Source organism: Haemaphysalis longicornis, unplaced genomic scaffold, assembly GCF_048455015.1.
Source record: "Haemaphysalis longicornis isolate Haplotype H1 unplaced genomic scaffold, Haemaphysalis longicornis Haplotype H1 scaffold_50, whole genome shotgun sequence".
Lineage (NCBI taxonomy): Eukaryota > Metazoa > Arthropoda > Arachnida > Ixodida > Ixodidae > Haemaphysalis > Haemaphysalis longicornis.
Window position 1 is genome coordinate 147,501 of NW_027526386.1, and position 22,621 is coordinate 170,121.

At 44.7% G+C, this 22,621-nt stretch overlaps 1 long non-coding RNA gene across 1 annotated transcript in view; it reads right to left on the minus strand.

The window, feature by feature from the left end:
• The window catches only part of LOC144140822 (uncharacterized), a 158,053-nt gene that overhangs the window by 84,601 nt on the left and 50,831 nt on the right, over nt 1-22,621 (minus strand). Inside the window, exon 2 of the long non-coding RNA XR_013316359.1 lies at nt 16,833-17,008. This is a non-coding gene — a long non-coding RNA (uncharacterized LOC144140822). The remainder of the gene's footprint in view (nt 1-16,832; nt 17,009-22,621) is intronic.

Sequence of the window (22,621 nt, forward strand, 5' to 3'; positions counted from 1 at the left end):
TTGACATGACTGGAGGCCTCGGTTGCCTCGGTCAAGAGCCGGAAAAGGGATAAGAAGTAAGAAGTGGGGAGAACAGGGCAAGAAAGGAACCTAAAAACAGTCCTCAATGCCGGCTTCTCTGATGAAAATCAGCAGAGTGCCCAGCCCGTGCTTCCTGTGAGGTGGGGCTCCAAGTGGATTAACCCGAAGTTCATAGTCTCCCGGTCGTAGCGGGCCAAGTATCTTTAGGCAGCGTTCTCTAGGAACACTGAGTGCCGAGCATTCTCACAGGAGGTGTCGCGCGCTGCACAGGGCTTCTCTGCCACATTTTTGGCAGTTCGGAGAGCTCTACCGGTTTCCACGCCCGAAGAAATAGTGAGCTGTACTAGGCGTAAGGGCCGTGCCCGTTCTTATACGCCTTAGCCGCACTGCTGCCCATCGGCTGAATCCGGGGGGGGGCAACGGGTTGGCGTCTTCCATAATTATGTTTTGAAGAACGGCCTTCCGCTTGGCCTTCACCAAAGCAGCACCGTGTGTCGATGTTGGCCTCCGCATCTGAATCAGCGGGTTCTGAACAGTCTTGTTCGGGGTGAATACGAAGTTGGTCCCGGGCAGTTCTGTGTGCCCCTTCATTGCCTTCAATCCCTTCATGTCCCGGGACCCATCTTATTGGTATTGCAGGCCACTCTGTTGGCATTCAGCGATGAATTTCTTTATTCTGCGGAGAGTGCAACTGGTAGTTTTGCGTGAACCAAGGGCTTGAATTGCATCCATTGATTCTGTGTAAATTATGCGTTCGGGAGGGCCGAGGGTGCTTGGATGTTTCGTGCATGTTCAGTCAAGGCAAGCAGGATGGCCCTTAGCTCGGCTTCTCGGCTGGAAATTTTGACAAAGCGCACGTATACATTTGCGCTTCAGTCTCCGAGGCTGTACCAGCAGAGTGAGGCGCGTTCATGTTCAACTGCGGCGTCTGTGTAGACATGCAGGGTACGATTTGCTGTGGTATCGCTTTCTCCACTGGCGAGTTCTAGGAGGTGATCTTTAACCTTCCTTTTCCTTCGTCCTGGGTTATCGTGACCAAAAAAATGCAGTAAAAACTGCGTAAAAAAAGTGTTCACGAACATCACCCGTTCTATTGAAAAGTTTACTAACGATTTTGTGCAGCCCCCAAGTGGAAGCAGCCATTCAAATGAGTCACCACAGCCGGTGAATGATGATAGGTAAGTAACACATTATTTCTAGTATGAAGTCTTTTATGTGCACTGCTCTTGAATATAAGCTGCACAGGGGTGAGACAGCTGCGCATATTGCACAGTTTTGACAGAAATTCATTTTCCGGCGCCAGGCTGCTCTAAAAGCTTGAAAATTGCAAAAATTGCGCCAAACTGCTCCGAAAGAGTATGAGAACCAAGGATTTTAACGCTCCCGTTAATTTCAGAGGGGAAAATGCTTACTGACGGCATAATTTTCCAGCACCTTGAAGGTGATGCTCTTTGTAAAAGTTTAATTGATTAATCATTCAATAAAAAATCCGCAGAAAATTCTCCACGGGATAGTTTTTTCAAGTCACAATGTCGGGTTGCACATGTCACATTGTGGAAGTTTTAAAGTTTTCCCATATAAAGTTTTCACAAACTACTTGTGCAAGTTGATTTTAAAACGGAAATTTTGGAAGCCCCGCATCTCCAGAACGACATTACTGGGCGCCGCCATCTTGGTGCGGGGAAAATTGGAAAACATGGCCGCTGGGCGAAGCAGTTTCTTGTGGTTCAGTCAGAGTGCTCTTCGCCAATTTCTACCGCAGTTTTGGTTACGGGGGCGGCCGGGTTTACGTTTGACCTGTTACGGGAAGTTACGCGACTGGAAAGACGGGGGTTCATCAAAAACAACGGGGTACCCGTGATATCGCCGTGTTTCGGCCTTGAGTGTGAGGCGCGGTGTGGGCTTGTAGTGAAATTCAGGACTCATTGCGAAATTATAAAACGCCAAGTTATTGTTGCTATTGACAGTGAGCTTGCGAGCGGCGGGAGTGGGACGATGGACACTGCAGAAGTGGCGGCGCAGGCTGCATTACCGCCAAATATTCAAGCAGTGTCTGATAGCGGGACGGGCTATTATCACACGCTAGTAATAATAGTCCATCTATCTGAATTGAAATTTATTGCCAAAAGGGAGGTGACTAAACATACCAATACTCTAATTGCGATCGTTGTGAACGCCCACCTTGGGGCTTAAAATGGGAGGGCTGGTGGGGTTTGACGACTGCCACCTCGCTTTGCGCAACTTTTGCCGTGGCTCTCAGTTGTGCGTAACGCCGAGTCTGGGATTACAAAAATAACTTCGGCATTCACGGGATAATGAAAATTCCTTAAAATTGCTTAGTTTTTCAATTAGATATTTTCAACGGAACTCGGCGTTATCTATGCATAGAGGCAAGAATGTAAAAATGGTTTGAAAAAGGTAGTGCGTTCCTTGTGATACTCAGGTAGAAAAAACTTTATTGGAAGGCTGTTTCAGTGTTATGTACGTTCAAAACCGATTAAAAAGGACACTCCCCCCTGCCCCCCCCCCCCCCCCCCCCCCCAAGCGGCCAAAAATTTGATTTTTTAAGCTCCTAAGGTGACATAATAAATGTCGTTCTTCTGCTCTGAATCAAGGTTCTTCTGCTCCAAAATCGAAATTTCGCTGCTGCAACAGCTACTCCCAAATCTGATTCAGCTGTCTCACCCCTGAATAACTGATTTTAATGCTGTGTTTACTTTTTACAGTGCTAACAGTGCACTGGGCGCCGTGAAGAAAGTACCTCTTCAAGACAAGCAGGACTACCTGAAGTTCATCCTACCATCCTTTCAACCGTATGAGAGTGTCTTGAAGCGCAAAACACCCATAAGCCACCCATTGACCCACTTTATCGTCAACAAGCTCTTCCAGACCTGCTATGGCATAATTGTGTACGTGGTGGAATTGTTTTTGCTTACCCTTTTAATTATTTTTTTTATCCAAAGTTTGCTTTGCAGTATGCAACTTTACAGATTAGTGGAGCTTAATGTACTGAAACAGATTGTTCTTTGTGAAAAAGCCTCAAGGGCTGCAGGGATATAACCCAAGGAGCCAGTTTTTATTTCTGCTCTATCAGCCATGCTGCAGTGTGCGTGTGTCGTGGTTCCGGTGTCCAAAATATATTTATATAACGGTCTGAATGAAGGTGTTGTGTTCAATGAAAATAGCGCGTCTCTGAGGCTGCAAAGTTCGCTAATCATGTGGCTTTTTCTTGCTCGGAGCCTGTAACCTGCCAGACTAGGGCCACATGTTTGGGCAAAAGTTCTTCATGATTTGTCGGCATTTAGATGGGGAAATTGTGTTTTGCACTTATTCTTTTGCGGCTACTCTTTACATGATGCAGAATATCTCCTGTAATGGTTTAGTGGCTTCAAGGACAAATAGATCGATTTCTTGCGGTGGCGGCTGCTTTTCTGACGGAGGCGAAAAGCGGAAATGCCGGCGTGTCTGACATTTCGGCGCACGTTAAAGATCCATGGGGGGGTCAAAATTAATCCGGAAGCCTACACTGTGGCGGCGCCTCATCTTCTGTGCAGCGCCGGTGTGTTAGACCCTACAAGAAATCAAACAGGTTTAGTGGTCTAAAAGTGGTGCTGGTGAGCACGGGTGCACAGGTTTGATCTTGGCGGCAATGATTGTTTTTCTTAATGAGGCAAAAAAAAATGCTTTCCATTCGAGGTTTTGGTTTGGGTTGAAGGCCTCCAGGTGGTCTCAGTTTTTTTTGTAGCGCTCCACTATAGTGGGCCTCATCTGTGAGACGATGCTCTACTTCCCAAACCCTACTTAAAAAGGGCAAATTAAAATCAGGCGTGACATAATTTGTTACTATGGCATATATACCATTTCTTGGTATATGAGCCACATGGCTTATAAGTGCTGTGACTGCTTGTTCTGAAAATCTGGGCAGCTTTATATTTCTGGTCGTAATGGTTGTGCTGCTTCAGCAAGCTCTCCCACCGTTGTAAATGTAGTTCATGAAACTAGACCTTTTAATTAAGAAGCTATGAGTAACTAAACCTTAAAAACAACTTCGGAGGTAAGTAACCTTAGGTAACATGCCTTGAGTGGTTGTAATTGCTGTGTTTGATTTTCGTGGTTGGTTGGAAGTCTGAAAGGGATATTTTCATTTCTTTTAGGTACCCCTCTCACAACCTGTACAGGGTTGTTGTTGAAGGGCTTGTGGCCAAATATTTCCATTTGCTTGACCACGTAGATGGCACAAGTGCCGTGGTAAGCTCCGCAGATCTCTGATGATTTTCTCGAAGTTTTCCTTTTTGTGCAGCTGCGTAGAGCATATTTTCAAATTTCAACAGGGCTCGTGGATCACGTCGCTCAGAAACAAATTCAAGAACGTGAGAAAGGCAACAGAGAACTGCTTTGCGGAGATGATCGCAATGCGGCAGAAACATACGCACCCCAAGAGGCAAGCAAGCTGTGATGCTGGTCAACCGAACAAGAAGCTCTGCCGGCTTGCAGTAAGTTCTTGGCTGCAGTACTTGATGTTATTGCGATAGGGTGTATTGGCAGGGCTTCGGGCTGCGTGGCAGCGCTACCTGCTCGGCGGCGGCGACTACGACGCCATATTTGAGGTTGCACTCAGCCGCGCGGGCAGCGCGTTTCCCGAAGCAAAGCGTGGTTTGCGGTGTGGTGCTGGCAAGAAAGTTTGTGTGGACGGTGTTTTTTTCTGCGTGATTCGTGGGTTTGCGAATGCCTTGTCGTAACGAGTAGCTAGCATTGTTTTCGCTTCGAAATTGCGGACTGCGATTGAACCGAAGATGGCGGTTTGACAAAATCAAGCACGCCGGGCTTTTTTTTTCCTCGCTGTTTTGAAGCGACGGCTAGGGCAGTTTTTGAAGACTGCCTGTCGTCATTCGACGGATTCCCGAAGAAGTTATTGATAATATGGCTAATCAGTACCGAATCTGTTGGAGCTCGTTTCACTCAGGTGGGCCCTGGGACAGTGGGCATCGGAGCTTTCACCTCGCACCTCGTCACGTGTTTGAAACATTACGCAGTGATTAAAATGTTCACAAATTAAGGTAGCCAGTGTACTTTATGGATGAGACGAACCATGCTGGGCTACTTCGAGTGTTGAGGTGAATGCATGCGCACATGAAATGTGGCTTCATGTGCTTCCCAGGTAATTGCAGGCATCCATCCTTCTTTCCTTCCTCCTTCAATACTTCTTCGTCGCCTTTGACTGTTCTCTAATGGCCAAGTGTTTTACGTGATCAGACACTAAAGCTTGACACTGGGTACAGTTTGACTATTTCAAAAACAGTGCAGAGACGAAAACGTATGCAGGGACAAACTAGAGCACTCTTTGTCATTTTCACTGGTTTCGAAGTAGCCAAAGCATGTTTCATACTCTGGTTCTGCTTATAATTTCTGCTTCGTCTTTACCGAAACGAAAACGCATGCAATTCATCAGTGGGATCTTTGTCGCCGCCACCATACCTAATGTTATGATGTCCTTACCTCGTGATGGTTTCCACCCGGACCCTGTGTGTAATTGTACCGCTTATTAGGAGCTCAAATGGATCACCTTCGTGCGTTCAAAGCACAGAACACTGTCGCCGGAGCACCACAGTCTTTCATACTCCTCAAGCAGCGCGCAACATGCTTGGGTGACACGTTAAAACCAGCTCGACATCTCACGCGCTACTACCATATAAAATATCTTCGCAGCCTTTGGTGAAGAAATTTTCTCAACTCGAGCCACGGTCGCTTCAAGCAACGCGAGAAATAAGGAAATCGGCACACGGGGATGACATCGAGATTGCGTGAAATCACCAAAACAGACCAGGTTATGCATGCCGCTGGCTGCGCCTGTCGAACCGTCAGACAGTTTCATAGTGCGAAATCATACAGTCTTCAAGCACTGCCCTTGCCTTCTCTCCCTGACCATTTTTTTACCTTTTTTTCTCCCCACGAAAATTTCACTCTAGCTGGCCTTACCAAAACGTAGAAATGATCATGCAATTGGCACCCTAATGTGCTATTCTTTTTGTCCCATTGTAGGACTACAGCAACCTCGTGGTCTGCGGGGAGACGGCAGAATCTCTTCGCAGCCATGTAGAGTGGCTGCATGGAAATGCACACTGTACTGTGGATGACGAAGCGTTGAGGGCCCGCCTGCAAGCGACATCCAAAGCACGGCACGAAAAGCTGAAAGAGCTTTCCATCGAAGATGCGTTGACAGAATTTCATTTCTGTTCAACGAAGCATCGGTATGTTTCGCAGATGTGTAATTTACAACGTGAAATGACTGAACGGCATTATATTTTCAGCTGATTACGAAATTCAACATTGTCTTTAAAAAGACATTGTGGAGACCATGGAGGCCGGCTTCCGAAAACTCTGCGAGCTCGTGACCCGCTGCGGCACGGAGAAGGAAGTGGGGGCTCTGTCTGCGACAGCAGGAGGTAATTTTGTGCAGTCGCCTTTTATTATGTTATGCTTGTTCTAATTGTGTTCAATTACCTGTGCTGCATGAGTGGAGTGTTTCAAAGGCCATTTGAGTCAAATGGCCTTCAAATGTTCAAATTCTGTTCAAACTGGAAGGACTTCCACCAATCTACACGGCAGTGCAGTGACTGTAACAACAGTTCTTGGACGACAAGCAGACGGAGCAAAATCCGATTATCACACGCAAAGCTGCGACAGGGAACGGAACCCATTGAAATGTTAGAAGTAACTTAATCCTTTACAATACAGCATTGATTGATTGATTGGTAGGGTGATTAACTGATTGAATGGGGTTTAACGCGCTGTCGCTTCATAGGTGATGAGGCGCACCGTAGTGGAGCGCTACGGATTAATTTTCATCACCTGGGGATCTTTCAGAAGCGCCAATACAATACAACATTACAATAACTTCTGGTTCCTTGTCAATTTCAAATACCTTTTATTGTTTGGTCATTATAGCCGAATGGCATTAAACAATCCCCTTTTCATCTAATATAACTTTTAAAATCACGGCATTCTGTTTACTTTTTTTGCCAGGCAAACGCATTGCACTGCCAAACGATATGAAAGGATAACTTTCTCCATCACATACTGCTCGTCGATAGCAGGATAACAAGGCAGCCTAATGTGGAAACGCAGCTGGAGATAAGTGAACGCTTCATGTGGAAAATAGCTAAACCTGTTCACAATGTGGTCAAAGGAAAAGCTTCTAATCCTTTTGCGTTGTCACGGAATCTAAAGTAGTACGATTACAAAACAGTTACTGCTGATCGCGTAAGCATTAGTGGTAAAAACAGAGGTTCCACAAAGGTGGGCTCCGAGCGACAGGCCACATGCGCTGCGCAAAGTTAGGCCAATCATGGTCTTGATCATGGTCAATCAATATTAATGGTAATAGTAATACCATAATAATATGGTATAATGCATTCAGCTGTTTCTGACAGTCTGCTCGCACAACATGTTCTTGATGGTCAGAGGGCAAAAAAAAAAGTCAACTACACTTCTGTTAGAACGACACTGATGCAGGAGCGCAAAGCTTTTGAAAATCAAGTTCAACACAAAACAAACCAACCCCGAGGTCACCAAACCCTGATTGTTTATAACGATTAGTATGGTGGTAGCACGACTCCCTCTTTATGTGTATGTGTGGGCGTTTCATGGCTTTCTGTAGCATTTTTTGTCTAATTTTGCGTTTCTATGCACCTCACTCCAAATACAAATTGCTTCAACTGTGCTGAAATGGCACGATCGAATAAACAGTGGCTTGATAACACGAGGGACCCAGTTTTGATTCTGACCATGGGAAGTTAATTCTTCACTGCACCAACTTCATCAACGTCAGGGAAAATTGGATCTCCTGCGGTGTGTTTTGGGTGTACTGCTGATGACATCAGTGAGAGGCTGAAAGCTTCACTTTGAAGCATCTTTTCGGGAGGGAAAAAAAACCCTGTGTAATGTCTTTTTACGGAGATATTCTTTCTTGTGTGTTTGCAGAAAACGTCTGTGAAGCGTTGCTTGGCTTCACGTCATTCCGCTGCAATGATCCATTGGAGGAAATCCTTACAAAGGTGAGGGCATTTCAGCATGTATTTTGTAGTTACATGCATTGTATTGTAGTAGTAATTGTAGTAGTTTGCCTTTGTCAGGACTGTGCAACAAAAACTCTCATTTTGTTTGAAAGAATTACTTTTTGCTAAACTTTATTCCAACTTCCAAAACACATTGTTTTCTCAAAAAAATTATTTCAAATATTGACAAAGTTTCAAATGTCTCGCTACATGCTATTGCAGTGAAGTAATAGGGAAGGTACTAAAAAAAGTTCAAATCATTAGCTCCACACTTGCATTGAAGGCCTGAAATTGATTCATTGTAGGGTTTAACGTGCTGACGCAATGCAGGTGATGAGGTGTGCCGTAGCGGAGGGCTCCGGATTGATTTTGACCGCCTGGGGATCTTTAACGAGCACCGAAATGTCTACACACGGGCGTTTTTGCTTTTCGCCTCCATCAGAAAAGCGGCCATCACGGCCGGGAATCGAACCCGCGACCTCGTGCTCAGCAGCGCAATGCCTTAGCCACTGCGACAGCATGGCGGGTGAAGGCCTAAATTAAACTTTACCATAGCTACCAGTACAATACCACAATCATGTTTTTAGGCAGTAGCTTTTTCCAGTGTTTTCAGTAAGAAAAATTAGGGCCTGTGATGTCATAAGTGAGTATGGAAAATTGGCTGGTCATTTTACACTTATCATCATCATCAGCCTAATCTGGTCCACTGCAGGATGAAGCCCTGTCCACTGTTTACCCCAGAAATCCCTCCATCGATTAATGGCCTCCCCCTTCTAGAGTCATCTCTTGATATCCACTCTGTTGTCTGCCTTATTAACTCTTGTTACCACACCTATTCAAATCAATCACCATTGTTCGACGCTTTATATCGCAGATTTCAGCATGTTGTAATCATTTCTCATGCACCTAAGGTGACCGAGTGGTTAGTCTAGGCACTGAACTTTAAAATAAGATCAAATTTTCCTGCTTCAGCGACAAATATTTTTTAAAGTGGTTTTTGCGAGATGAGGTGAATGTGTTGCACAGGAGGACGTGGCTGCTGTGTTCGGTAAGAAAGCATGCCGCTTGTGCTCATGTTCCATTACCATCAAATTATCTTTACCCATTATAGCATTACCCAGCTAGTCAGATACAAAATTACTTTGTCAGCTTTATTGTACTGTATTATAATGTGAGTGACTAGCAATTAAAAATAAGAGCCCACAATTCAACCTAAGGCAAATTTGGAATCGGTTAAGGCAGAAAGTTGGGCTAGTTGGTTATTTGCTGACTGCATTTCACTAGCAAAAAAAGCACGAGGACGGAGAACCAGCCAGACTTCAACTGAAAATTTTACTTCGCACACATGAAACATAAAGATACCACAAAAGAACACCATTTCTCGCACCCAATCACCACCGCACAAACGCCAACTTATGTATCCCGCATGCGCCCTCGTAAAAAGCACAATTCCTTTTCTGTGGGGACAATTGACGGTGTGCTCACACAATTATTGTCTTCCCTGTAATTATATGCCTTGTTAATCTCCCGACTAGTTTGGCCGCCACCTCCTACAGTGGCCAGCCAGGTGGCCCTTCACCGCAAGCAGTGAAACCCCTTCACCGTGCTGCCTCATTCTTTTATTTATGCACCGTCCCGTCTGTCCTACGTAGCATTTGCCACAGGACGCATTTGCCACAGGACACACTCAAATCGCACTTGAAAAGTTATTCGCACTAAGAGCGCCAAGACTACGTGGGGCAAGAAGCAGTGATGCACAATGCAATACAGTGTAGACCGCTTATGTCGCGAGAGCCGCAAAAATTCGCTTACCCCAACTTGTGTTCACGATGCCGAAGGCGCCTGCTTATCAGCGCACTGTACTGGGGGTGGAAATCTTCGGATTCGCACAGTTTTGCTTGTTCAGAAAGGGATAGTGCGGTGACTTATCTGCACAACGTTCTAAAGCGTGAACGCATGGAGCGATTTCTTCTCGCAAAGACATGCAGTGCATTCCGCAGGCATGGCGACACCGGTGCTGATACAACTGGCGTAATGTGTGTGGCGCGGTACGAGGCTGAACTTGCGCACTGAAGAGTGTTGAGGCACTCTAGATTTCAATGCAAGTAAATAATGGACATCCTACAGTTACTGCTGCTGATGACGCCATGTTATACTAAGAACACGCTTCGTGCAACTCACACATGAGCTCTTTACCGGTCACTGTTTTCTTTTCCCCCTGCCCTCCCAGTGGAGGAGCTTAAGCTCATGAGGTGAGGGAGGAGGGGTGTGTTGATTTTCCTAACGTAGTAAGTAGCAAAACAGTTTATGACAAAAATGTTTACCGTAAATTATGTGAAAAAAAACATTGTTGGATGCATTTATTCAGATAGGCCCGAAACTTCACTTTCGAATCGTAGTAATGTCAACAGTAACTCAACCATGCTAGTCGAGTCAAATGGATCCTAGGACCACAAATTTCAGTTGCCCAGTGCATGATGAAATTGCACCGCGTTACCCATTACTGCAATAGTTGTTTTTAACAGTCAGCCATAAAGCGCTACCACGTCTTAGACAGCTTTCCATGCTCCCCAATTCTCCTTAATGGTAGGGATAGTGCGTAACTACAGATCAGCGTAACAACAGCCGTTCAGCAGTGGGATGTGACACACAATGCGGCTTTCCAGGACTTTTCGGTGAGCTTTAGGAGTGGTTAAAAAATTCAGGCCACAGCTATCTCAATGCCTTTCTACGTTACGGGAGGATTGAATGTTCAGCATTGCTCCTCTAATGGTTTTCATATGCCCTGTAGACTATCCAGAGCATCTAAAGGCTGATCCACACGACCGATCGAGTCCGCGGTCCAATCGGTCATGTGATGAGACGTCATGGTCCGCCGCGGTCCGATCCAAAGCGGAGCACATCCTCACTGCGGGCCGGCTCAGCGGACTGCAAATGGCCGACCGTCTGAACTCGCAAGCTAGACGGTTAACACAGGCGCCGTGTGGCCGCAACAACTGGTTGTGATGTGCAAGCCTGCACGAAATATTTCATCCCGACAATAACAGCCACCCGCATGCAAGCCCGGTGGGCGCGCTCACGCAGCCGCCGGCGTTGTTCGCACGAAACAATACGTGAAACAATGTGATAATGATGGCTAGCATCGCACCAGTAAGAGCCATAGGATTTGCTAGTAAAAGCGCAGATTAAGTATGCGTCGCGATTGTAAGCTTAGCCCGCCGGCTATCCCACCGAAGGTGATTGACAGGCTCCTTCGAGCGCTTTGAAACAGCCGCGCTGCCCGCGCCGGTCTCTTTTGGTGCAACTGGACCCGGCTCTGCCCACGCGGCGCGGGAGCTGTCAGACCACGTTGATTGATGTCGCGGTCCGCCGTCGAGACTGCGGACCGAAAAGCCTCGGCGAATATTTGGACCACGAGGGCCGCGGTCCTTCGCGGTCCAACGGTGGTCCGCGCGAACTGGTAACGTCCTATCACGTGATGCGCAGACAGCGATCCAAATAACCGTTTTGGTTTGCCGTCTGGATCGGCCTTAATGAGCTGACATTTTCAAATTCATTGAGTTTTCCAGGTTTTCCCCTATTGCTGTTGTTAAATTTCCTTAGTGACACAGAGCTTTATGTCGGCCCATGCTGTCACTCCTTAAAAGCATGTAAAAAGCATAAAGAAACTTCAAATTCATCCAAAAAGAAAACAGAAGAGACAGGTGGTGAAATGTACTGCAAATAAGATATCTTTAAAACATGGTATAACAAATTTCAAATCAATCAAACATTTTCAAATCAAAACAATAAAAAAAGTGAATACAATCAAATATGCTCGAGTGCCAGATATTTATGTCTGCTGATAGCACCCAAACTGTCAGAATTGAGGTTCTCTCTGAAAGTCAACCTGGACCTCACTGCCTCGTTCTAAGCTTGCGCAAAATGTTTCAGTGTTGCATTTCATTGCTTAATGAGTTCAATTTGGTTTGGATGAGGGCCACCTGCATCTCAGCATCAGCCAACACACTCCTCTTTTTGCTGAAGCCCCTCCCCCCTCACCTCAGGAGCTTAAGCTCCTCCACTGGGAGGGCAGGGGGAAAAGAAAACAGTGACCGGTAAAGAGCTCATGTGTGAGTTGCACGAAGCGTGTTTTTAGTATAACATGGAGTCATCAGCAGCAGCACCTGTAAGATGTCCATTATTGACTTGCATTGAAATCTAGAGTGCCTCAACACTCTTCAATGCGCAAGTTCAGCCTGTATCAGCAACGGTGTCGCCATGCCTGCGGAATGCACTGCATGTCTTTGCGAGAAGAAATCGCTCCATGCGGTTCACGCTTAAGAACGTTGTGCAGATAAGTTACCGCACTTTCCCTTTCTGAACAAGCAAAACTGTGCGAATCCGAAGATTTCCACCCCCAGTACATTGCGCTGATAAGCAGGCGCCTTCGGCATCGTGAACACATTGGGGTAAGCGGATTTTTGCGGCTCTCGCGACATAAGCGGTCTACACTGTATTGCATTGTGCATCACTGTTTCTTGCCCCACGTAGTCTTGGCGCTCTTAGTGCGAATAACTTTTCAAGTGCGATTTGAGCTGGCAATTGACCTGGCCCGGCTGCAATAGCTGTGCACCAGTTGGGCCCAACGGAGGCGGTGGTGGCCAGGCGGAGAGGGGGGGGGGGCAGAATCGAAAGCTTCAAGAGAGCGAAAACCTCACCTCTCCCCATATTCACGGTGCCTCCTGGGGTTGTCAGGACAATTATAAAGCTTCCGAGGTGAGCACAATGGCAGCGTTGCTATGGTAAATATTAAGCACTAATGTTTCCTAGCACTAATGGGTGAGGATGTGGTGATAGTACCAAAATTAGCCCGGGCTCTGGGTAAGAGGCCGCCTCCTGACCCTATCACCACCGCACAAACGCCAACTTATGTATCCCGCATGCGCCCTTGTAAAAAGCGCAATTCCTTTTCTGTAGGGACAATGGACGGTGTGCTCACACAATTATTGCCTTCCCTGTAATTATATGCCTTGTTAATCTCCCGACTAGTTTGGCCGCCACCTCCTACAGTGGCCTGCCAGGTGGCCCTTCACCGCAAGCAACGAAACCCCTGCACCGTACTGCCTCATTCTGTCATTTATGCACTGTCCCGTCTGTCCTACGTAGCATTTGCCACAGGACAACGGGGCGCGATAGACTGCCCATTCTTTGCAGGTGACAAACCTGGTGCCATTTTTTTAGTGCAAGCTTGGCGCTTTGTTTTAAATGGCGGGGCACATTTGCATCAGCTTGCCAGCTGCACTGTCTCCTATACGTCACCGCTGCACTTTTTACCCACTTTTTTCAGGCGGCACATCAGCCCGTGTACAAACGTCACAGGCACACGCAACAACTTGTTCCAGTTGGCGAAATCTCCCCTTGGAGAACGCGAATCACAGTTTTTTGTATTAAATATGCATACTTTCCTACTGCTTTCGCAGGGGCAGCCTGGGCTGACACCGATTCTGGTGGACCAGGACGGCGACCTTTGCCTTCACGTGGATGGCCAACGCCTCTTCTCCACCTCTTCTTTTCTAGCTGGCGTCTGCTGCCTGTTTGCAGCGTTTTGGGTATTCCATATTGAGGACCCAAAAAAAGCCCATCGTGTGCTCACATTCGTGGAGCATGCTTTCCTGTAACTTTCAAAAACAAAGCCGCGAGTGAAATCTCTTGACCTAATTAACTTTTTTAGGGGTACTGTGGCACTGCCTGGCGCCGACGATAAGTAAGGAGTGTCACTGAAACATTTTGGGAAGCAGTCTCCCACCTTCTTTCAAACCTTTTTTTTTCTATTTGTGCAGCTTTCCTGTGTTTCCCTCCACTTTTTGTGATACTTGTGTTGTCCTAAATTTTTCTATATGTGTGCTGTTATATGTAGCATTGTGTGTTTGTGATGTCTTTTATCAACTAGTTTTCACTTTTTGTTATACAATTGAATTGCTGTGATATTTGTGTGTGATTTTGCAGTTTTATTTGATATTTTTTACGGGTCTTTCATGTTCAATACATTGTGTGATATGTCAGGTTTGTGTAATATGTTCAATTGTGTTTTACCCGCCGCGGTGGCTCAGTGGCTAAGGCGTGCTGCTGAGCACGGGGTCACAGGTTCGATTTTCGGCCGCGGCGGCCGTTTTTCTGATGGAGGCAAAAAGCAAAAACGTCAGTGTGTACAAGATTTCGGCGCACGTTAAAGATCTCCAGGTAGTCAAAATTAATCAGGCGCCATCCTCTTTGACACGCCTCATTGCCGGCATTGTGTCGGTGCATTAAACCCTCCAATCAATCAAATGAATCGTGTTTTACTATGTTGTGCTGATTGGTAATCTGTCTAATTTTCTTAAACCCTACCTTTTTTGATGTTTTTTTTTCTGTGATATGTTTCATTTTCGTCTTTTTTAAAGTTTTGAACTAATTTAATGTATTTTGTGACATCTAGTCCGATTTCTGTATACGTTGTGTTTATGTGTAATCTTTTTTATTCTTTTCTGCTGTGCCTTTTTGATAGCTGCACGTGTGTTTGTGAGTTTCACAGTTCTATCATGAGTTTCAACCCTCTTTAATACTTTCTGTGAACTGTGCATTTCATGTGATAATATGTTGTATTTCGACATTTTCTAACATTTTGTATATTTCAACATTTATAACCTTTTCATTTACTCCCTCTACCCTTTTTTATGGGTTTGCGCTTCTGTGTTACGTTTGAGTTTGTGTCCGCTTCGCAGCTTTATTTCATCTTTTTATTTTATTGTTTGAGGTACAGTGTCTGATTTTTATATTTGTATGTGTCTGCTGAATTTGTATGTTGAATAAATTATGCATAAGATTCAAACTGCTTGTTTCGTTCCGAATATCTGCCCTAATAATGGCAAAACTACTCCCAGTGCACCTCCTAAAACCTCCCAAAATGCAGTTCGGAATACTCCTAATGTACTTCTCGAAAACACCTAAAGGTAGCCTAAATTACGCCTAATGCACCTGCATAAAACTCCCAATACAAGGCAAAAATACTTCCAACATGCTGCGTGAAAACTCCCAGTGGGAGGCAACAATATACTCCCAATGCTCCCCCTGAAAACTCCCATTCTAGTGGCAGTAGAACAAAACTCCCATATAGTACTTAATAAACTGCCAAAATAATGTGAGTTTTGCGAAAGTCCCATTCGAAGGAGTTTTGAAAACTCCCACTTGGGTTCAAGTTATGACACAAGCCATTTACTCCCATTCCGGCTTATTTGTGTTCTGTGTGTACATAAAAGGCACCAAACTAGTGATACGCAAACAAGCGGTGGAAATAACCTAATGAAAACAAAACTAGCCGAAATTTATTTTAGAGGGACCAAGAGATATCAGGCGGGATAAAGAGAACTGCGTTTCAACTAAAACAAAGAATTACAGCTGTGGCTGCCAGCTGTAAGGGTGGTGGGAGCTCCGCCAAGCGTTTTTTTTTCGCTTTTACTCCCACCTCCTCCATCACTTGTATGGATGGAAATAAAGACTATTATATTATAAAAAATGCCGGGGAATCTTCCCAGTTCACTACCAATGTCGTCGAAACACGATTTTCTTCTGGAGCATCTGCCAGGAAAATTCCGCTTCTCTCCCCCCCCCCCCCCCGGCTTGATATTACCATAATAAACACGGAGGAGGTTTGCTCAAGTCAACTCTATTTGCCGGTATTTCCTTCTCGCGCGCCATCTATTTTAACCTTTGGTTACTGTTCGACCTGAAATACCGCCCCTTTTTTTCTCTGTATTTTTTATGCCAAAATATTTATCTCAATGCGAGCTTTATATTTACTATTGCGACTATAAAGCGCACATTTATTTTCAAGTAAAGAAAAGCTAACTCGCACGAGTTAAGTTTGGTGTCAAATATGTCAAATGTTTGGCTTATGCCAAAAATTTTGACAACTATAAATTATGATTCCAGATTTAATGGTTTCGAAACGTCCGGACAATGTAAACTTTTGGTTTCCACATTAATTTATCTTTTGGCCTGGTGGCTGAATCGAGGGACAGGTAGATAGACCAACAGAAAGATCCACACAGGGAAAGAGGCAGAGTAAGATTTTGTAATTTACTCAAGAATTAGAATCATCTACAACATAGACCTGGCTCCAGCGGGATTTAAACTTGCCTCGCAATTTTGTGAACCGCAAGCGAAAGCTAGTCAAGACGAGGCCAACTGGCAAGTGTTCGCATAAACAGAGTGCAAAAAGAAGGGACGGGCCCCTCGGTTCCGGAATGAGTATTGGCTCGTACGGGATATGAACGAATTCCTATGGCAGGCGACTTCAAACAGTGTCACGTGCTACCAATTCATAACCAAGCTGGCACCCTACCTCTCCAGTGCCACCACTCGGATTCACTTTAAAACCATGAGATTAAATTTGAGCAGTATAGCTCCCCGGCAGCAATATTTTGATTTGATGATGAGGTTTAACGCACGGACGCTGCACAGGCGATGAGGCGCGCCGTAGTGGAGGACTCCCGATTAATTTTGACCACCTCGTGATCTTTAACGGGCGTTTTCTCTTTTAACCTCCATCAGAAAAGCGGGCGCCACGGCCGGGAATCAAATCCGCATCCTTGTGTCATCACAATGCCTTAGCCACTGAGCCACCATGGCGGGTGGCAGCAATATTTAGGTTCGCAACGTAAAGATTTTAAATAGTTTCTTTAATTACTTGTTACTATATAGTGAGAGTTTCTGAAAAGGCAGATTTCAAACTCTTACCTGGAGCCAGATGGTTTGCTGAAGTTAGTGTAAAAAAACCATATGTAAAATACATAATCTATTTCAATAAATCTTCGGTGGGTTCCTGTTTCCAGACAAAGTGGTTCAATCGTTGTCTGGTTAAATTTGTGTGTGCTGTTCAACAAGTAAAATTGGGCGTATTTTTGGGAAAATAACTGAAAACACAAAAAGAACGGCCATCCACTTTTTTTTATAGAAATGCCAACCACATTATGAGCTTTGACAGAACTGTTTTACTGTGTTTTCTGTGAGAAAATATCCTGGGGAAGTGCACAGTTCTGCATAAAGTCATTCGAGACTTCGAGACCAAAATTTCTGGGTTTAAGTAGCCCTAACAATGTTTGTCGACTGAACATGCAAATACAACCGGGCAGACCTCATCTTCAACAACGTTAGGGTGAGTACTTTTGAGTTTGAGTGAAGTTGAACTAATCCCCGGCTTTTTACAGCATTTATTTGACCTCTGATCAGAGATGAGGTAGTATGAGTTGATGATGAAAAAAGGTGAATAAATGGATATGACTGTTTTTTAATCATTTCAATTATTTGAATGGTATGAATGATTTGTGCTTTAGCGGGCATGTATGTATGTATGTATGTATGTATGTATGTATGTATGTATGTATGTACGTACGTACGTATGTATGTATGCATGTATGTATATATATATATATATATATGTATGCATGTATGTACGTACATACGTATGTATGTATGTATGTATGTATGTATGTATGTATGTATGTATGTATGTTTTCGCGGACGAAGTCTACGAGGGAACGATGATGGGACCCAGGATCCATGTGGTGTAAGCGGATGCGTGGTCTCCGCGCAGGGTAGTTGGCAAAAGATGTCGCATCCGGGTGCTCTAAACACAATTGAATTGGTAATCAATAATTTAGAAAACGGAGACCTATTTGTGGGAAGGAGTTCGCAAAACATGGTGTTTCTCTAACAGCCATATGTCTGTATGTGGTCTCTACATTTCGTTTTCCCACCCTGCAAACCAATCCTTAACGTATGTTTGCCGTGCGACGACTTGATTCTGTCGGTTGCTGGTTACCCTGGAGGTGCTGTCGAACAAGTTAATTAAGCCGTGCGAAGGCACCACGCAATGGATGCGAAGCTGCACCAAAACAGGCCCAAAACAAGCGTGACTAAAGCAGATGACAAAGGAGTACCGCCGACGCCGCCGCCGGCGAGCAGGCACTTCCGTGCGGGGAGCACTGGGTAAAATCGCCGCGCCATCTCTAGTGTGCTCCGTGAGTGAAACCCGTCTGCTGCAGTGCCATGATCACGAGTGAACGAGGAGTTGTATGACGTTGTTGGGATTAGCGCAGAGAAGAGCTTAAGGCAAGAGGGGTTCGTAATCCATGCATGTTTGGGATGTGTGAGACACTATTGATAACACAGGTGCTTAGATGTGAAACCCAAAACGTCGATCTTCAAGCAGTGATCCAGTTCCGTGTGGTTGAAAGGTATAGTACCTGATTGTTTTATAGCGCAAGGGCAACGACGGCCAAAGAGCGCCAAATGCAATGGTTGATCATATTGAATGATGTTTTAGTAAAATGGTGCTGTAAATTTGATGAGATTAAAATAGGTTAGTGTGGGGGTGTATACAGCCCCTCATTTAAAACAACATTGATATTAGGGAAATGGGGATGGAGGGTAATAATTTAAAGAATGAATGGACTCTCATAGGGCCCTGATATTACACGTGGTATGGTATGCCGTTTAAAAAGCCTATGTCTCCCATCTAAGCGAAAAAGCGTTTACTTGGCTGATCAGCTAATCGTTTAGCTGATCAGCTAAAAACATCGAGGGATGAAGTGGAATCGGGTGAGTGTAGAGTTCCCGGAAGTGCTTCTTCCTTGCGTTGTGGAAGAACCCACACTCAACTAAGACATGTGTGACTGATAGGTGACGTCCGCACCCGTCGCATCGTGGCGGCGCTGTTCCCTCTAGATGGTGCGAGTGAGTAACGTTTCTATGGCCTATTCGTAATCTGCACATGTATACTTTCTTTGGTTCAGTTGTGTTTTTCTGTGTAATATCTGCCTAATTGGGGTTTTATAGTGTGGAGTTTGTTGTCTGTCTGTGTGTCCCAGTTTTGCTCCCAGCGTTGTCGGATTGCCTTTCGAATGGATGGTTTCCAGTCAAGATAGGGAAGCTGCTGAACGTCGACGCCACAGCGGAGTTCTGCCGCAACGGTGCTTCGGTCTGCAGGTTGATTACCAGGAATTCCACGGTGTCCAGGCGCCCAACACACTACTAGGACCTGTTTTAACGCGTAGGGTGCCATTATCTCTTTAACTAACCTGTTCAGAACAATGTTCCTACTTGATTTCCCAGCATGAAATGCTGTCCCAACACTAAAGGAGTCTGCGTATATAATGGGTTGTTGCGTCTTTGCCTCGTATTATGTGTTCTAGCGTATTAATATAGCATCTGCTTAAGCCGTAAATATCCTTGTGTTTCTATTTAATGCCCTTGTGCTGGCAAAGTTGGGACCATGGGCAACACATGCCACAATAGTGGCAGTTTGGGGGCATCCATGTAAAAAGCAGTGTATGGGAATTTGTGTTGCAGGTACAGAAAGTGTTGTCGGATGAGTTCTTTGGGTAAATGTCTTTTGTAAATTTTTTCGAACATGTCACAGGTGACAGGGCGCAGATGCCAAGGCGGCATGAACTCAGCGAAGTCAGTTTTGCAGGATTCCGATACGATTACCCCAAGTTCCCCCGTTTGAACTCTCACTTGGATGGAGAAATGCAGGGGAAGAGACGGGCGGCTCAAAAACAGCCTTCGTCGGAGAATGTATTTTCAGTAATAGCATTGAACGAATGACTTTTCGAGGATGTCGCCCTTACGCAATACAAAAGCGCCATGTATGTACGCTGATGCTCTAAGCACCACTGATCAGTTTAGAAATAGAGGCTTTCGATAGGACTCGTCCGGAAAGCCCCGCACGCCAGGTGGAGCCCCAGGTGCAGCACTGCGACGGGCATTTTGACAGCCGTTTTTGAGGCAGACCAATACACTGTACTTCCGTAGTCTATACGGGACATCACAAGAGTGTTAAAACACGTAAAATGCATGTTGTATCTCCACCATGTGACTGGCGGGGAAGGACTTTTAAGATGTTCTTAGTCTTCTTGCATTTCATTTTAAGTTGTTTAATATGTGAGATGGATGTGAGATTATCATCTAAAACTACTCCAAGAAACTCGTGTTCTCTTTTTACGGGTATGTCAACTCCCTTAAATTGTATGGTCTGTTGCAGACGGATTCTATGCTTCCTGGAAAAACGAACACAAGTGCTTTTCTGCGGATTTAGGTTAAAACCATTTTTGTCTGCCCACTGGCTAATTTGTTCCTAGCAACTTAAATCTGCCGTTCACAGACCGAAGACTTACACGACCTGAAGCTGATGTGAACGTCGTCTACGTAGATTGAATAAAAATGGTGGGTGGCAGTGCTCTCCGTAACATATTCATTTTTGTAATGAACAGTGTGCAGCTAGGAACTCCACCCTGGGGCACGACATGCACACACCTCTAAATTACGGACCTATGTACATAAAAAGTGTACCATGCAAGATTCTAGAGCATATATTATACTCCATGCTTATCAACTTTCTAGAAACAAATTAATTTTTTTCATAAAGTCAGCACGGCTTCCGGAAATCATTTTCTTGTGATACTCAGCTTATTTCATTTACACATGAGATTTGTGCCGCGTTGGGTAATGAATTTCACATAGACACCATTTTCTTAAACTTTTCTGAAGCATTTGATCTTGTTTCTGACCTAATACTTTGTCATAAATTAAGTGCCCTCAACATTGACCATAATATTGTCTTGTGGATTGAAAACTTTTTGTCCTACCGAACACAATTTGTCTCAGCTTACAATATCGATTCTGAGCTTTATTTTGTCACCTTCGGGGTTCCGCAAGGCTCTGTTCTCGGACCTTTGCTTTTTCGTATGTATAATGATCACTTGCCTAACTCCGTAACATCTTCAGTAAGGTTATTCGCCGATGAGTGTGTAATTTACCGTGTAATATCATCACAGTCTGACACTCTAACATTACGGTCTGATCTAGATACGATTTCTGCCTGGTGTAATACTTAGAAGATGCGCATTAACAGGCGAAAGTGCAAACTAATGAGAATTTCCCACAGTACTGCTCCGCCCAACTTACACAATTATCGCATTATGGATTCTGCACTCGAAGAAGTCACCTCTTATAAATATTTAGGCGTCTACATAACATCTAACCTTTCATGGCAGATTTACATTAACCATATCACTAACAATGCCAGCCGCATGCTTGGTTACCTCTGTCGCAATTTTTCAATAGCCCCAGCTAACGCAAAGCTACTTTATTAGAAAACACTAATACGCCATAAACTAAAATATACCTCTTCTGTCTGGGACCCTGGAGTAGACCATCTAACAAATACTATAGAATTTGTTCAAAATCGTAGTGCACGTTTTATTATTGCTAAATACTCTCGTACAGCAAGTGCAACATCTTTGAAGGGTACCTTAAACCTTCATCTCCTCTCACACCGTAGGAAACTGCACAAAGTTTACTATTTGAATCCGGAATTAAGAAGTCCCCTTTTCTCTGCACCTTCATATACATCGTCTCGAACTGATCACTTCCATAAATTGTTAGTTCCACAGTGCCACTCGAATTGATTTTTCTACTCATTTATTCCAAAAACGACAACTGAATAGAACCGCCTGCCTGCCTCAATTGCTAGGAAAACCGATTCGTCTGCATTTAAAAATGCTATAGAAAAACCATATCCTTATTCGGCGTTTTTTTTCTCGATTTTTCCTGTTTTTGATAGCCTTTCCTTTGTTTGCATTATGTATTAACTCCACTCCCTTCTGTAACGCCTTCGGGCCTTGAAGGTACAATAAATAAAAAAAATACGTCTTGGATAACGCTGCACCAACTCTCACCCAGAATGTTCTACCTGACAAGTAGCTTTCCAGTGTGCCTAACAAGTTTCCACAAGTGCCGAACGATTTCACGTTCTGCAGGATGGCATAGCGCCAAGCGGTGTCACAGGCCTCTTCAAGGTCCAAGAATACAGATTTATAGTGTTGTTTATGAGCAAAATCATACCTAACATAAGGTTCAACAGCTATAAGATTTTCAGTTATTGATTTCCCCAACCGAAAGCCTACCTGGCAGCTATCGAGGACATCATGATATTGTAAAAAATACATAAGCCGCCTACTGATCATCTTTTCAAAGAGCTTGTTCAAGCAGCTTGTCAAAGCAACGGGGCGACAGCTTGTCACAGAAGAGGCATCTGTTCCCTCTTTCAGAATTGCTAACACAATTGCGTCTTTGCAAGTACGAGCAAAGTATCCAGCGCGCCATATCTTGTTGTACAGGAAGGGAAGAGTATTGAGGGTGTCTACGTGCAGGTGCTCAATCATTGTGTATGTTGTTCTATCGGCCCCTGGCGGTGAAGCACGGCATGTGCTCAGGGCTACCATAAGTTCTTGCAGAGAAAAGGGGAGTTATACCGGTCATTAGATTTTTTGTTGTCACGTATATGCTTTCTTTCAACATACTATCTGTATTGAAATAATGTCTGGGTGTAGTGAGAGGAGCTGGAAATATGTTCAAAGTGTTGTGCCAGGGTGTTTGCTTGGTCTTCGAGTGTATCTCCGGTGGTGCTGACAAGAGGTGTGACATTTTGTTTTGCCCCTGCAGCTTCCGTATCCTGTTCCAAG